Genomic DNA, 15,225 nt, shown 5'->3' with positions numbered 1-15,225 from the left:
AGAGTCAGATATGACTAAGCACAAGCTACTTGTAGAAGAGATAAGATATCTCTTAATGAAGGAAAACTACTTAAAGAGAAAGTTAAGTGTATTCTGTCATGTGACAGGAAGAATAAGTTGAAATGAGCAAAGCAGGAAAAACTGAAAGTACATCAGAGGTCTCCAAAAGAGAGGAAAGGATCTCTTGATCATAAAAGTGACGATGCTAAAGTTTTGAATAATTGCTTTGCACAGATCAATTATGAGCAGATCAGTTCTGAAACTGAAGCCAAAAAAAAGAAAATAAATGGTATTTTCTGAATTAAATAATGGGAGGGGCAGAGGATCACCAAGGTGAGAGAGTGAAAGAAAAAATATATACTATCAATTATCTATTGTGGCATAATAAATAACTCCAAAAGTTAGTAGCTTAAAGCAGCAATGATTTAATATTATTTTTAAATGATACTCTGGATGGGTTGACAGTTTATCTGCTGGTTTTACCTGAGTTAACTGGTATAGAAACATTCAGCTGAAAGATGGCTGAACTGAAAGATGGTTGGGCTGGAAGATCAAGGTAGCTTCATTCACATGTCTGACATTTGGTGGTGTCCACTGGGAGCTTAGTTTCTTTCCCATGTGACCATTATTCTCTAAAAGGTTAGGCTGGTTTCCTTTTTTGATGGTCTCAGGGTAGCAGCATAATAAGGTAAAAGCAGAAGCTGCACTGTCTCTTAAGATCTGGTTTTGGAAGTCACAGAACATCATTTTTACCACATTCTGCAGATTAAGTCAAGTCACAGTAAGAGTCCAGATGCAAAGAGTGGGGAAATAGATAACCTCTTGATGGAAGGAAGAGTAGTCATTGCATAGGCGCATGGGAGAAATCTGTGGTCATATTTTATAACTTATAACAGAGAATGAATATAACAAAGATCCAAGCCTTTTTTTTTTTTTTTTTTGAGAGTTGAAGCAATTTCTTTAATTTTATTGGAATCCAGGACACAACAAGAAAAACACCCAAAACTTCATGGAACAGAAGACTCCTCCCCAGCTCCCCCAGATCTAGAGTGGGGACAACGTGGGGTGAAGCAGCTGGGGGAGACCTTGAGCCTCAGTCCAGCCCTGCAGGCTCCAGGCCTGTGGGAACAGAGGGTAATGGCGAGGCAGGGCCCAGCCCCCACATCAGAACGGCTGAGGTGAGGCTTCCTTGAAAGACTCATCCCCCTAACCCGCACTCCTGCGCACGGAGCCCACAGCAGCCAGAGGTCGGGCCATGGACACATTCATGATTGAGAAGCAGCTGGAGTGGAGGCAGGAGACATGATTATCTGGGCAGAATCAGTTGCGGGTGTGGGGGGGGGGGGCGCGGGTAGGGGGTTGGAGGGGAGGGTAGGAGGTGGGGCCTGGGAGGGCCCCATGGGCCAAACCCTGAGGTCACCGGAGAGGGCCCAAAGCAGCACTACTGAGTGAGGTCCTGAGTGAGCGGGTCAGTGGCTGGGCCCCTTTCTCCCGCTGCCTGCTGCCCCTCCAATACTGCTGCTGCGGGGAGGGCCCCACCTCCAGGGAAATGAGATAAGAAAGCAGCCCACCCCCAGCGGCAGACAGCCAGGGGGCGGAAACCAGGAAGGAGGGCCTGGCCAGGCTTTGACCTGTCTGCCCCAGAGGCCTGTGGGAAGAGAATGGGTCCAGAAGGGTGAGAAAGGGGCTCGACTGGCTCAGATCCAAGACGGTGCCATGCATGCTGAGTCCCGTGTTAGCAGGGGGACTGTGCTGGGGGACGGCAACTCTGGTTAGACAGGAGGCAGCAGCTTCTTGAGAAACTTCTTCACAGCTGCCATCTCCTGAGGACAGGGGCTATGCGTGACACCTGGGTACGTCTTGAACCGGACCCTGGCAAGTGTGACAATGGACCAGAGTTTCTTGGCTGTCAGGGCCCCAAACCATACAGGAACCATGAGGTCCAGCTCCCCTTGGCACTGAAGGATGGTCAGGTCCTTGGCACTACCATTGGCTGCCTGGGGGGAGGCCCGATGCAGAGGTAGCCAACAGCTCAATGCCACAGTGCCAGCCAGAGGGCGTGGGCAGGTGAGGGCTGTGTAGAGAGACAAAGCTCCACCCTGTGAAAAGCGTCCCAGGACGATCTGATTGGCAGGGATCCCATTCTTCATCTCATGCTCAATCAAGGCCTTGATGTTCTCTGCTGCTTTCTTGATGCCAGCCTCATCCTCTGGCGCATCTGGATTCAGCCCCATCAGGCCAAACCAGGAGTGCATGAGGGCAGATGTACTTGAGGTGAGGGAGCCAGACGGTGGAGAGGGCGTCAGCCCAGCTGTGCCGTGTCTTCAAGTCCATTTAAAAAAATAACCTCAGCTGTTTCCTGCTCAGCTCCAGACACAGTGGCAGTGTTGGTGAGCGGGGGCACAGACATGGTGTTACCACACATACACTGCAGGGCTCCACGACTGGGGCCTCCACTCCCTGGGGGTTTCAAGACCTCTAGGGAGATTTTCCTCTTTCTCCAGCACAGACACATGCTCTTCCCCCGTCGGCTGACCCTGCCGGGACCCAAGCTATTTTAACAGTTTAAGGAGAGAAATCATTTACAACTTTATCTGAGTTATGAGACATCAGTTATGCATGATTGTAAGAGCATTTAAGGAAGGTGAACAGGATACTTGATCACTGTAGACTGTGCAAAGTCCCTAGGAAATATAAAGCTTCAAGCCAAAAACTGAACTCATTAATCAGACAGAATTTCTTGCTGGAAATATTTGAGCATAAAAGAAAGATTAGGAGCAGTCAGGTTCAGAGGAACAGAAATATTAAAATTTAATATTTTAAATTCAGTAAATTTGATAAAGTAGAGGGAAACTATAGAATATGAAAATATCTTATAAGGCAGAATTTTGTTATGCAGAAAAAAAGCCTATGACTTTTTTATCTTTGTGATACTGAAAACGCTATTGCTGGAGAGATGAAGCAAACCACCTTTCTGAGAGAGAACTTAATAGAGGAATGAGTTTTTAAAAGATTGGTAATGCTAGTAGAAGTGACAGAATTCTAGCTGAGGTATTTAAAAATCCTAAAGGATGATGCTGTTAAAGTGCTGCATTCAATATGTGCAGATTTAGAAAACTCATCAGTGGTCACAGGACTGGAAAAGTCAGTTTTCATTCTAATCACAAAGAAGAGCAATGCCAAAGAATGTTCAAACTACTGTACAGTTGTGCTCATTTCACATCCTCACTAGGTTATGCTCAAAATCCTTGAAGCTCAGCTTTAGCAGTATGTGAACTGAGAACTTCCAGATGTACCAGCTGAATTTAGAAAAGGCAGAGGAACTGGAGATCAAATGGCTAATATGCATTTCTCCAGAAAAACATCTATTTCTGCTTCATTGACTATGTGAAAGCCTTTGATTATGTGGTTCACAGCAAACTGTGGAAAATTCTTACAGAGATGGGAGTACTAGACAACCTTACCTATCTCCTGAGAAACCTGTATGCAGGTCAAGAAGCAACAATTAGAACCGGAGGTGGAACAACTGACTGGTTCCAAATTGGGAAAGGAGTATGACAAGGCTGTATATTGTCACCCTACTTATTTAACGTCTATGCAGAGTTCATCATACGAAATGCCAGATCACAAGCTGGAATCAAGATTGCCAGGAAAAATATCAACAACCTCAGATATGCAGACAATACTGCTCTAATGGCAGAAAGTGAAGAGGGACTAAAGAACCTCTTTTTAAGGGTGAAAGAAGAGAGTGAAAAAACTGGCTTGAAACTCAGCATTCAAAACGCTAACATCATGGCATCCAGTCCCATCACTTCATGGCAAATAGAAGAGGAAAAGGTGGAAGCAGTGACAGATTTTATTTTCTTGGGCTCCAGAATCATTGTGGATAGTGACTGCAGTCATGAAATTAAAAGATGCTTGCTCCTGAAGAAAATTTAAAGCAGACCTAGACAACATATTGAAAAGCAGAGACATCACTTTGCCAGTGAAGGTCCATATAGTCAAAGCTATGGTTTTTCCAGTAGTCATGTACAGATGTGAGCGTTGGAGCATAAAGAAGGCTGAGCATGGAAGAATTGATTCTTCTGAATTATGGGGCTGGAGAAGACTCTTGAGAGTTCCTTAGACTTCAAGGAGATCAAACCAGTCAAACCTAAAGGAAATCAACCCTGAATATTCATTGGAAGAACTGATGCTGAAGCTGAATATCCAATGCTTTGGCCACCTGATGTAAAAAGCTGACTCATTGGGAAAGATGGAAGGCCTGGTGCTGGGAAAGATGGACAGCAAAAGGAGAAAGGGGCTTGAGTTTGAGATGGTTAGATAGCATCACCGACTCAATCGACATGAGTTTGAGCAAGCTCTGGGAGATAGTGGAAGACAGAGAAGCCTGGCGTGCTGCAGCCCACAGAATGGCAAAGAGCTGGACACGACTTAGTGACTGAACAGCAACAATGCTGTGAAAATCAAGGGTGGTTAGAGCAACATTTTGTGGTCTCTTCCAAATTAATATACACAGTTTCATTTCTAAGATGCAGAATCCTTTAATTTTTATTATAATCAGAGACTATAAAAGTAGCAGTAGCATATCCGATGTCTCTCTCAATGAAAGGATCTTTTAAGTTTATACCTGTTAGTGATTCAGGATATCCTGTGAAATTACAAGTACTTTATGATCATTATGGAAGAGGTGTACTTAGACTGGGACCCTGATATGGTGCCAGTTAATATTCCCCTAAATTCCTCCCCTTTCACCACAGTAGATGTCTTTGTTGACTCTGGTACAAATCTCAACCCCTCTCAGGTTCACCCATCACAAGCTTACTTCTAGTAAGAACTAGCAGAACTTCTGTCTTCTCCTGGTTGGTTTTGACCACATTTTCCCACCACAGGGACTTTATGGGCCTAAAACTTTTCTTCTACCTTTTATTTCTGGCTCCACCTGAGGCCTAGAAGTGTCTTACCTGGCCTCTACCTGAAATATATGGCTTGTTCTATGGTTATTAAACCTATAAATCCTGACCTTTCCCTTTTATCTTTAGTAATATGATTTTGCTAATTACAAATAATGCTTCTCTTAACATGTATTTTGATCTATATATACATGCAGACTTAGGGGAGGAGAAATTTCTGGGTCACAGGGCATGCATATGTTCAACTTTAACAGGCAATGCCAGTTTTCCACAGTGGGAGTGAGCACTTAAAAAATACATAAACTAAAGTCTTTCAGTTAAAATTAACTTGCTGAAGATCCCTAAGAATTTTTTTTTTTTGGTGGAAAGTACGTATTAACTTATGATGACACTTAGTTCAAATATGTATATGTATTTTTAAAAAAGCAGAATTTGTTTCTCATTTTGTCAGGGACAATTTCTCCACCAAGTAGAACATTTTGTTTGTATAATTCATACCAGAGTGCCATTTCCTAGGATATTTCAATAAAGCTTGAATGAGTGAATTAATAGTTCTTCTCCATAGATTGATTTAATAAATCAGATGCACTCCAATACATTGGAAATTATATGGTATTTAATGGCTAGATATAAGATAGACTTATTACTCCACATAATTTTTTCTGGGGTTTACAATGTAAAGCAATACACCTTCCTCCATTAAACCTCTGGCTTATACACTAAAGCAGTTGATCGACATGCACATGGTATTGTCATATGCTATCAGAAATGGACCTGCTGTTTTCCTTATTAACCAGAAGTGATGTCAACAAACTTAGGAGAAAAAATATTTTTAAATCATCCCCCTTTATATTTAAAAACAATTAAAAGCACATACCTTGTTTTATTGTGCTTTGTAGATAATGCAGTTTTTACAAACTGAAGATTTGTGGAAAGTCTGCATTGAGCAAGTCTATGGGTACCATTTTTCCAATAAAATTTGCTCCCTTCATGTCTCTGTGTTGCATGTTGGTAATTCTCATAATATTTTGAATTTTTTATTTTTGTATTTGTTATGATTACCTGTGATAAGTGATCTTTGATGTTACTGTTATAATTGTTTTGGGTTACCACAAACCACATCCCCATATAGGATGGCAAACAGTTGATAAATGTTGTGTGTGTTCTGACTACTTCACTGTCCTCCCTTCTCTCTTCCTCTCCTTGGGCCTCCCTACTTCCTGAGACAAAACACTGTTCAAATTAGACCAATTAATAACCCTACAATAGCCTTTTAAGTATTCAAGTGAAAGGAAGAACTGTGTGTCTTTTTAAATAAAAAATTAGAAAAGACTAAGCTCAATGAGGAAGGCATGTCAAAAGCCAAGATAGGCCAAAAGGTAGGACTCTCAAGCAAAGTAGTTAGCCAAGTTGTGAATGTGAAGAAAAAGTTCTTGAAGGAAATTAAAAGTGCTATGCTAGTGAACACACACATGATAAAGTGAAGCAGCCTTTTTGCTGATATGGAGAAAGTTTGAGTGGTCTGGGAGGAAGATCAAACCAGCCACAATATTCCCTTAAACCAGAGCCTAATCCAGAGCAAGGCCCCAACTCTCTTCAATTCCGTGAAAGCTGAGAGAGGTGAGAAAGTTACAGTAGAAAAATTTGAAGCTAGCAGACGTTGATTCATGAGGTTTAAGGAAAGAAGTCATCTCATAAAAGTACAAAGCGAAGCAGTAAGTGCTGATGTAGAAGCTGCAGCAAGTTACTCAGATGTAGCTAAGATGAAGGTGGTTACACTAAACAACAAATTTTCAAGGTAGATGAAACAGCCTTACAATGGAAAATGTCATCTAGACTTTTATAGCTAATAAGCAGAAGTCAATGGCTGACTTCAAAGCTTCAAAGGAGAGAATGATTCCCTTAGTAGGAGCTAATGTGGCTGGTAACTTGAAGTTAAAGCCAATGCTCATTTACCATGTAGAAAATCCTAGGGCCCTTAAGAATTATGCAAAATCTACTCTGCCTGTGCTATATTAATGGAAAAAGAAAGCCTGGTTGGCAGCCCATCTGTTTACAAGATGGTTGACTAAATGTTTAAAGCCCACTGTGGAGACCTACTGCTCAGAAAACAGATTACTTTCAAAATATTGTTGCTCGTGGACAATGTACCTGAGCACCCAAGGGCTCTGATCCAGGGGTACAACAAGATTAGTGTTGTTTTCACGCCTGCTGACATGATATCTGTCCTGTAGCCCATGGATGAAGGAGTCATTTTGACTTTCAAGTCTTATTATTTAAGAAATACATTTCATAAGCTATTGTGGTAATAGTTATCCTATGATGGATCTGGACAAAGTCGACTCATCGAAAGCCTTCTGGAAAAGATCAAGCATTCTAGATGCCATCAAGAACATTTGAGATTCATGGGAAGAGGTCAAACTATCAACATTAAGGGAATTTGGAAGAATTTTATTCCACTCCTCATGGATGACTTTGAGAAGTTCAAGACTTCAGTGGAAGAAGGAACTGCAGGTGTAGTGTAGGGAAATAGTAAAGGAACTAGAATTAGAAGTGGAGCCTGAAGATGTGGGTGAATTGCTGTAACCTCATGATGAAACTTGAATGGATAAGGAGTCACTTCTTACAGATGAACAAAGAAAGTGGGTTGTTGAGATGGAATCTACTCTGGAGAAAGGTGCTGTGAAGATTGTTAAAATGACAACAAAGGATTTATATTAGTACATAAACTTAGTTGGTAAAGCAGCGATAGCATTTGTGAGGATTGACTCTAATTTTGAAAGAAGTTCTACTGCGGGTAAAATGCTATCAAAGAGGCTTGCATGCTACAGAGAAATTATTTGTGAAAGGAAGAATCATTTGATGTGGCAAAGTTTATTGTTGTCTTATTTAAAGGAATTGCCACAGCCACCCCAACCCTCAGCACTCACCACTCTGATCGGTCAGTAGCCATCAACACTGAGGCAAGACCTTCTACCAGTAAAAAATTTACAACTTACTAAAGGCTCAGATGATGGGTAGCATCATTGATGGGTAGCATTTTTTAGCAATAAAGTATTTTTAAATTAAGGTCTGTACATTTTGAAGACATAATGACATTGCACACTTAATAGACTACAGTATAGTGTAAACATAACTTTTATATACACTAGGAAACCAAAAAATTCATTTGACTCACTTTATTGCAGGCTCTGGAACAGTCCCCCCATTTTCTCCAAGGTATGCCTGTATATTGTTTGCCTGCAACTAAAAAGGGTTTGAAATATCAGTATATATAGGGCTGAGATATAATATGGTTGAGAAAGCTTAAAAAAATTAAACTAACATAATTATTGTAATGGAGTATTACATTTCATAGTGAGTTACTGACAACCCTGATAAAACTACCCAAGTAAAGGAAACAAAAAAAGAGAGAAAACTCCTTCAGTTACAGAGATTCTTAAGGGTCAATAGGACCAAAGGAAAAAGTAGCTTGGTCTCCTTTTCATTTGTTTTTCCCTTCACGTTTTCCTCTTTCTAATCAACAAAAAATTTCGTTCAATAGGAAGGGGAAGGTTCAGAAGTTTTACCCTTTGTTTAGCAAGTTAAACCAACCTGGGAAGTCCATTTGTCAAAATGGGTAAGAAAATTGCTATAACAAATACACAAAAATTAAAAAATATATATAAAAATTAACATACTAAATATTTGAAAATCTTTAAATTTTAAATGTCACATATAAAATGCATAAACCAAACCATAAGTGTACAGCTTGATGAATTATACAATTATTATCATCCAGGTTAAAAAACAGAACATAAGCAGCACCCCAGAGGTTCCTTTCCTCTCCCCAATTGTTCCACCCCTTTCTTCTCAAAGGTAACCATTATTTTGACTTCTAACACCATAGAATAGTTTTATCTACTTTTAAATGTTATAGAAACACATTTAAAACTAGATGGATGCTTAAAAGTAGAATACATGCTGGAGTAACAGCATGTATTCTTCTGGGTCTGGCTTCTTTCACTTACCATTTTATTTGTGAGATTTAGCCATTCTGTTATGGGTAGCAATAATTCATTTATTTTTATTGCTGGATAGTTTTCCATTGTAGAACTGTACTGACATTTACATCTCTACTTAACTGCGAATAGATTTTTGGGTCCCTGCTTGAGCCTCACAGGTAATGCTATAAAACTTTCTGTGTATGTGTTTGATGCATGAAAGTGAAAGTGAAGTCGCTCAGTCGTGTCTGACGCTTTGTGACCCAATGAACTGTAGCCTACCAGCCTCCTCTGTCCATGGGATCCTCCAGGCAAGAATACTGGAGTGGGTTGCCATTTCCTTCTCCAGGGGATCTTCCCAACCCAGGGATCGAACCCAGGTCTCCTGCGTTGCAGGCAGACGCTTTACCCTCTTGAGCCACCAGGGAAGCCTGTATTTCTACTGGTGGTTCTGTTCCCCCACACTGTCACCAGTGTTTGTCAGTTTTTATTTTTAGCCATTTCTGTAGATGCATGTTGGTATCTCACTGGCTTTATTGTGTGTTCCATGAGAGGAAGGCCACTTCTGTCCTATTCGTAGCTATGCTATGCTATGCTATGCTAAGTCACTTCAGTCGTGTCCGACTCTGTGTGACCCCACAGACGGCAGCCCACCAGGCTTCCCCATCCCTGGGATTCTCCAGGCAAGAACACTGGAGTGGGTTGCCATTTCCTTCTCCAATGCATGAAAGTGAAAAGAGAAAGTGAAGTCGCTCAGTCGTGTCTGACTCCTAGCGACCCCATGGACTGCAGCCTACCAGGCTCCTCCGTCTATGGGATTTTCCAGGCAAGAATACTATATCGTTATCCAAAGCCTGTACAAATAACATAAAACAGTACAAACAGCAATAATAACAATAATACATAATAAAAAGGATTGATTGACAACTATATATACTGAGTTTGCAACTTTGGTTTAGGTATGTAGTTTTATTTTTATTTGGAAAAATAAATATTTTTTTATTGTGTTATGATTAGATGTCATAAAATAAGTTCCAATGTTTTCCTTGATGTGAGAGAAAACATAAACTACCTCATTTGTTCCCCCAGTCCCCCACCTTATGAAACACACACAGAACTGGAGGCCTAGAGAAAAAAATGACATATCACCCCCAAACTTTAATTTTATTCAAATATTTAAAAGGAAAATTAAATATTTTAAGTGGTAATTTTAGGTGTCTTTTATTAAGACATAATGGTATCCAAACTGATTGAATATTTAGCTTATACAGAGGTTTGACTCACTTCAGTGTCGATCCCCACATCCTTGGTCACCGTATTCTTTTTGGCCATTGCGACTCAGACTGAAAAGCTTTGGTAATGATAAGAAATTAGTGAGGTGTTTCAGTTGGGTGGAATCATGATCCAGTTTTTATTTTAGGAGGATAATTTTGACTTGCAGTACAGAAGATGGGTTGCAGGGGTATGGGATGGTTGGAGAATGCATGGGAAGTAGGGAGATCATTAGGACACTTCTATAATAATCCTCATAAGAGATAAATTGATCTGAGCTTCAGAACACAGGACACAGAGAACAGCTACCAAGACTTCTAATTTTATTAGGTACTCACTATCATAGTCACTGTAACACTTTAAAAAGTCATCTAAACATCTAGTATTGGTTGGTTTGTATTGTACCTGTATAAGTAACAGACATGTATGTGATAATGATAAATAGAAACATTAATGAGTATTAGTTATTTAATACTTTATATTTTCAAAGGTCTAATGGACTTCAATATATTTAAAATTAGACTATATTATTTAGTAGTGTATCAATTTATCAATTTGCTGCATTATACATATTTAAAAAATTTACTAGTATTGTCTCTGAGGTGAACAGTAGTTTACATAAAATAAGCTTCAAAGAAAATCTATGTTTCCATTATACAAACTCCATCTTATTACAACTGGCATTTTTAATTTCACCCAAATAAATTAACCTACTATATGGCTAAAATTTTAATTTTCATTATAATTTACAATAGAGGTATTTCAGTATAAGAAGGACACAACATTGTCTTCTGTGACATGAATCCAGTTGATTTTCTAGTAGGCTGAATTCAATTTCCAAAACTAAAGCGCTTAATATTAATAGATTCAATGCTTTTCAGCTTTTGAAGTATTTTGACATTGTACATTACCTTCTTTAATGTTCAAAAATTCTCAAAATTAGCAAAGCTGGTATGTCACCCTCATTTTTCAGATTAAAAAAAAGCAGTCTTGATTTACTGTGTTCAACAAATGTTATTTGTGGAATATTACCTGTCTGCAAATTGTGAACGGACTGGAATTCAGGTTTCCAGACTTAATTTGGTGTACTAGGTTCCTAGTCCAATGCAGCATATGGCTTCCAAGGACCCCGGTGTTTAGTAGCTGTTTCTTAATCTCAGTTCAGTTTTCATATCTGTAACAAGGAGATAATACCTATTCACTGCAGGATTATAAAGATTAATTTTGTTAATATATGTGAAGCTCTTTAAACAAATATCAGGTTCACAGTAAGCCCTAAATGACTGTCTTGTTTTAGCATATACAACTGACTTGTAAGGAAGGTTGTGGTCCTCATAGTATACACAGTTGGAGAAGTCCCAGTTGAGTTTACATGTTAGCGAAGTTCAGACGTGTACCTATGTGGGTAATGGTGCCTAAACCTTGTTTCAAATTTAATGACTAAAGAAACATGGTGACCCAATAGTCCCATTAGCTTTACTTAATCACCCATATTTCACCTGCCTTTGCAGTGCTCCTTCCGGTGAGAAAAAAACTTCCAGGGTGCGGTAAATGCACCTGTTCAGATATTTTAAAAAGCAAAAATCAGTGGATTGCAGTAGAAAACACAGCATATAAGACAGCCCAAGTGTGCTCAGAAGTGTAAGCTTCTGCCCAATCTTAGCCGAGACGTTAGGGGAAACGCCACAAGGGACCCAGCTGGAGTCTCTACAGGAAGTTAAAAAAAAAAATTGTTCAGCTTTGCAAAACACCTGGTACTCAGCCATCTGTCTTTGGTAGTGCAAAGGCTTAATTAAGTAAGGTCTGTGTGGTTCTTCCGCACATCTTGTAAGGCAGAGGTACAGCTCAGGAGTAACAAGTTGTAGCAAGCTAGTTTAACTACTTTCTGAGGGGTCCGGAGGCACTTGAACTTCCTGTTACAATTTAGGCCATATTGCTGTCATCCCATGTTTCTGAGTGACCTCCAGTCCTAATTCCTATTGGGGTCACCTGGGGACTCTTCAACTCAAGAGCACACCTGCGCCGAGTGGGACTTGTTCCGCGTAGGTGACTGAATTACGGGACAGTTTGACTCCTCTCGGCTAATAACAAGCTTCTTGCTTGAGTTACTTGTTAAGGGGTTGGCAGGCAGACACCTTTAGCCTACTTGGGACCTCCCATGTCGGTCTAGAGGCTCAGAAATCTCAGCCATAAAACACTGTCAATGCTGCCCAGCAGCAAGTCGAGACATCCTAGCCAGGCTCCTCTGGGCATTGCGAGGCCCCACCCATGGCAACGCCACTCTGACGTCTGCGCGCCGGGGACCGCCATAGGCCCGCGGCGGAGCCCTGGGCGACGTGTGGCGCGTGGACTTCATCAGGTCCAATCCTGCAGGAACCCGGTACGCGCTCCCAGGCAAGGTTCTGTGCACCTGTCTCTTCCTTCTGCTCAAGTATCTTCCCCTTCTGGGCAAAAGAGGACATGTTCCTTTCCAGAAAACACGAAGCGCGGCGGCGAGCGAGCCTAGCCTAAGAACTGTGCGAAAGATTAAGCCGAAGCAAGAAGGTGCTTGGCACCTTTAAGCTGTTTGGAAGTTCACGTGACCCACCAAGTGCCGGGCCCCAGCGGTCACGTGACGACGCGCGCGCCCTCGCGCAGGGAGAGCCGGCTGGCCCCGTGCGCGCGCCTTCGCCGCTGCCTCCCAGCCCTCGACGGGAGGGTGAGGAGCGGCGGAGTGATCGGGCGACTGGGGCCGGGTGCGCGTGCGCAGCGAACAGCTGTCACCCAGTGCGGAACAAGTATTCCAAATTTCCCAAATCTCCCTGGGCCGGAGGCCACCGTTTTCCTTCTCATCTTCCTCCTCGGGGTCGTGTCCTCGCCCCCGCCCGCGCGCCAGGTAACCGCTTTTCCGGAGTCCGGGGGATGGGGCCGGTGGGGGGAGGGGCCCGGGCGGTCTTCCCGGTACTGTCCCGCTCCGCGCGGGGCAGCAGTGGGTGCCGGCGTCTGGCAGAGCGGAGACGCCGGGCCGGAGACGCTCGGTCCGCGGACGCCGTGGCTGTCACTCTGGCGAGAGAGTGGCCGGCCATGGTCGCAGGGCTGGGAAGTGGGAGCCAGTGACAGCCCGCTCCGGCCCTCGCGGGGGTTCGGTCCCCGGGCTCGCCGTTCTCCCGGGGACCGGAGTCGGGGTCGCGCTCGGTGGAGCAGAGGAGCGCGCGGTGGTTCGGGAATGCCGACTCCTTACCTTTCCCCTTCCAGCCCGGTCTGCGGCGGACTCCGGGGAGGCCGGGCCTGGCGCGCCCCTCGGGGCCATTTCTTCCCTGGGACTGTCTCGACCCGCGACGTGAGGGTGAAGGCTCCTCTCCAGACCACCCCACCGTAGGCAGCTTACTCCTCTCCTGGGTTCGTCCTTAGCCCCTGTGGCTGTCCTTTTGGTTTTTCCGGTGTGGGGCCATTTCCTCCTGCAGTGCTTCTAGCCGTGATGCGGTGTAGACAGTGGGTGCTTAATAAATATAAGTCGGATCGGGTCGCGTGGAATGCTAGGCATGGCACGTGGCGAGGGGTGGGAATGTGAAGAAAGGAGCCAGGTAGGCTGGGGCTCCCGGCTCGATCTTGGGGTTTTCCTCTGGGCTAAGCCAATGAAACCAGCAGGGCTCGATTCGGATGCTTTCCGGGTGAACTCGGAGCCAGTCTTCCCTTGAGCTGCAACCACGCACGTCTGCACGGTCTGGCTTTGGTTGTGGGCGATGCCTGGGAGGTTTTTTGTCTGGTTCCTCCCCCCTAGAGAAGAGGGGACAAACTTTTTTTTAAAAAAGCAGTTGGCAAATTACCCTGCGGGATGATTTGTCAACCGCTGCTTCGTAAGTATAGGTTAAAAGTTGCAATCGTTCCACCCTTATCCTCGTGGATGTTTCTTGGTAGGGTCGGTTCACCTACGTTCAGACCAAACTTTGCTCCATTTCACCCACTTGAATTCGCAGTATTTTTTTTTTTTTTTAAATCTCAGGAAACTCAGCTTCGCTGTTTCTTTGACAACAGTTACAAATATTCTACTTTCAAAATGTCGTGGTTGAAAATCAGTGGCTTTAATCTTAAAGATCCATTTTTACTTCGTAGCACTCAGTTTTTTTTGATCTTTAGTCAAGTTCTCCCACCTTGCTAGTCCTCTCCCAAACCCCCAGGCTTTGTTTTGGAATGTATTTCATGGTAATTCGGGTTTTTAAGGCCCTCTTTCTTCCAATTTAAGGTGCTGTGAAAAGTTTGCACATTAGAGCACCCTCACGAACTTGACAGTACAATTTAAATAGTAGAGTTGTTTAATTTTATTAACAGACTATAATCTGTTGCTTTTGTAAAGTTAAAAACATATTTTAAACATTGCACGTGCACAGATACTTAAAACGGGTACAGTCCATTGCTGTCAGTAACATTCCGTGAGAATGCAGATTTTAAGAGACTGGAAACAGGTACTTAATCTTAAAATTTCTGAGACTTAAATTTTCAATTTAAGGATGAAAATCTGGTATATTGAGTTCTCTTCTGGACATCTTTATCACCCAGGAGTAGGTTAAGTGTCCCTGGGGCACAGTCTGAATTCTTTGCTTTTCTCATTGTTTTCTAATTGCTTGTTGACTGACTTTTCTATTCTAGTAGAAAGGTATAGTCTGAGCACAGGTTTTGTGTGTGATTGAATGTATTTTCTTTGTTCTGTTTCCGGCAGTTTGCCATAGTGCCCCAGGTGCTCCAGATACCCTCTTTCTTAATAAAAGCTTTATTGATATATAATTCACATACTGTGAAATCCACCTATTTAAAAGTGGATTTTCCCCCATGGTTTTAGTATATGCATCGAATTGAGCAACCATTAGCACAATCCATTTTAGACCTTTTTTTTTTTTTTTAATCACCTCAGAATTCGTTTCCAGTTAGCAGTTATTGTCCATTTCTTCCAAATCCAGTCTCCACCCCAGCCCCTAGGCAGTGACTTGTCTATTTTGTGTCTTAATGACTTGCCTATTCTGGACTTTACATATAAATGTTAGCATATACTACTTGGTCTTTTGTGGCTAGAATTTTTTTGC

The 15,225-nt window shown here is 42.4% G+C and overlaps 1 protein-coding gene, 1 long non-coding RNA gene and 1 pseudogene across 9 annotated transcripts in view; 1 reads left to right on the top strand and 2 right to left on the bottom strand.

Moving 5' to 3' along the window:
• Positions 1 to 951: 951 nt before the first annotated feature.
• On the bottom strand, positions 952 to 13,520 carry LOC102401710 (annotated as a pseudogene).
• On the bottom strand, positions 10,215 to 11,280 carry LOC123332820. The gene is made up of 2 exons (XR_006549877.1): positions 11,201 to 11,280; positions 10,215 to 10,247 (listed from the first exon to the last, which is right to left on the bottom strand). It is a non-coding gene; the product is annotated as an uncharacterized LOC123332820 (long non-coding RNA).
• Positions 12,705 to 15,225, top strand: part of KDM4C (lysine demethylase 4C) — a 407,208-nt gene continuing 404,687 nt past the window's right edge. For 6 of the 8 annotated variants that reach the window (XM_006076447.4, XM_044939896.2, XM_044939898.2 and 3 more), the window contains exon 1: positions 13,415 to 13,546. The gene's annotated coding sequence lies outside the window, so the exon portion shown is untranslated. Of the gene's footprint in view, positions 13,044 to 13,414; positions 13,547 to 15,225 lie in introns of those variants that run through there. The other 2 variants (XM_025281534.3, XM_044939894.2) reach the window with 2 other exon arrangements.

This window comes from Bubalus bubalis, chromosome 3, assembly GCF_019923935.1.
Source record: "Bubalus bubalis isolate 160015118507 breed Murrah chromosome 3, NDDB_SH_1, whole genome shotgun sequence".
NCBI lineage: Eukaryota > Metazoa > Chordata > Mammalia > Artiodactyla > Bovidae > Bubalus > Bubalus bubalis.
Note: the sequence above shows the minus strand (reverse complement) of the source record. Positions and strands in the feature narration are given on the sequence as shown.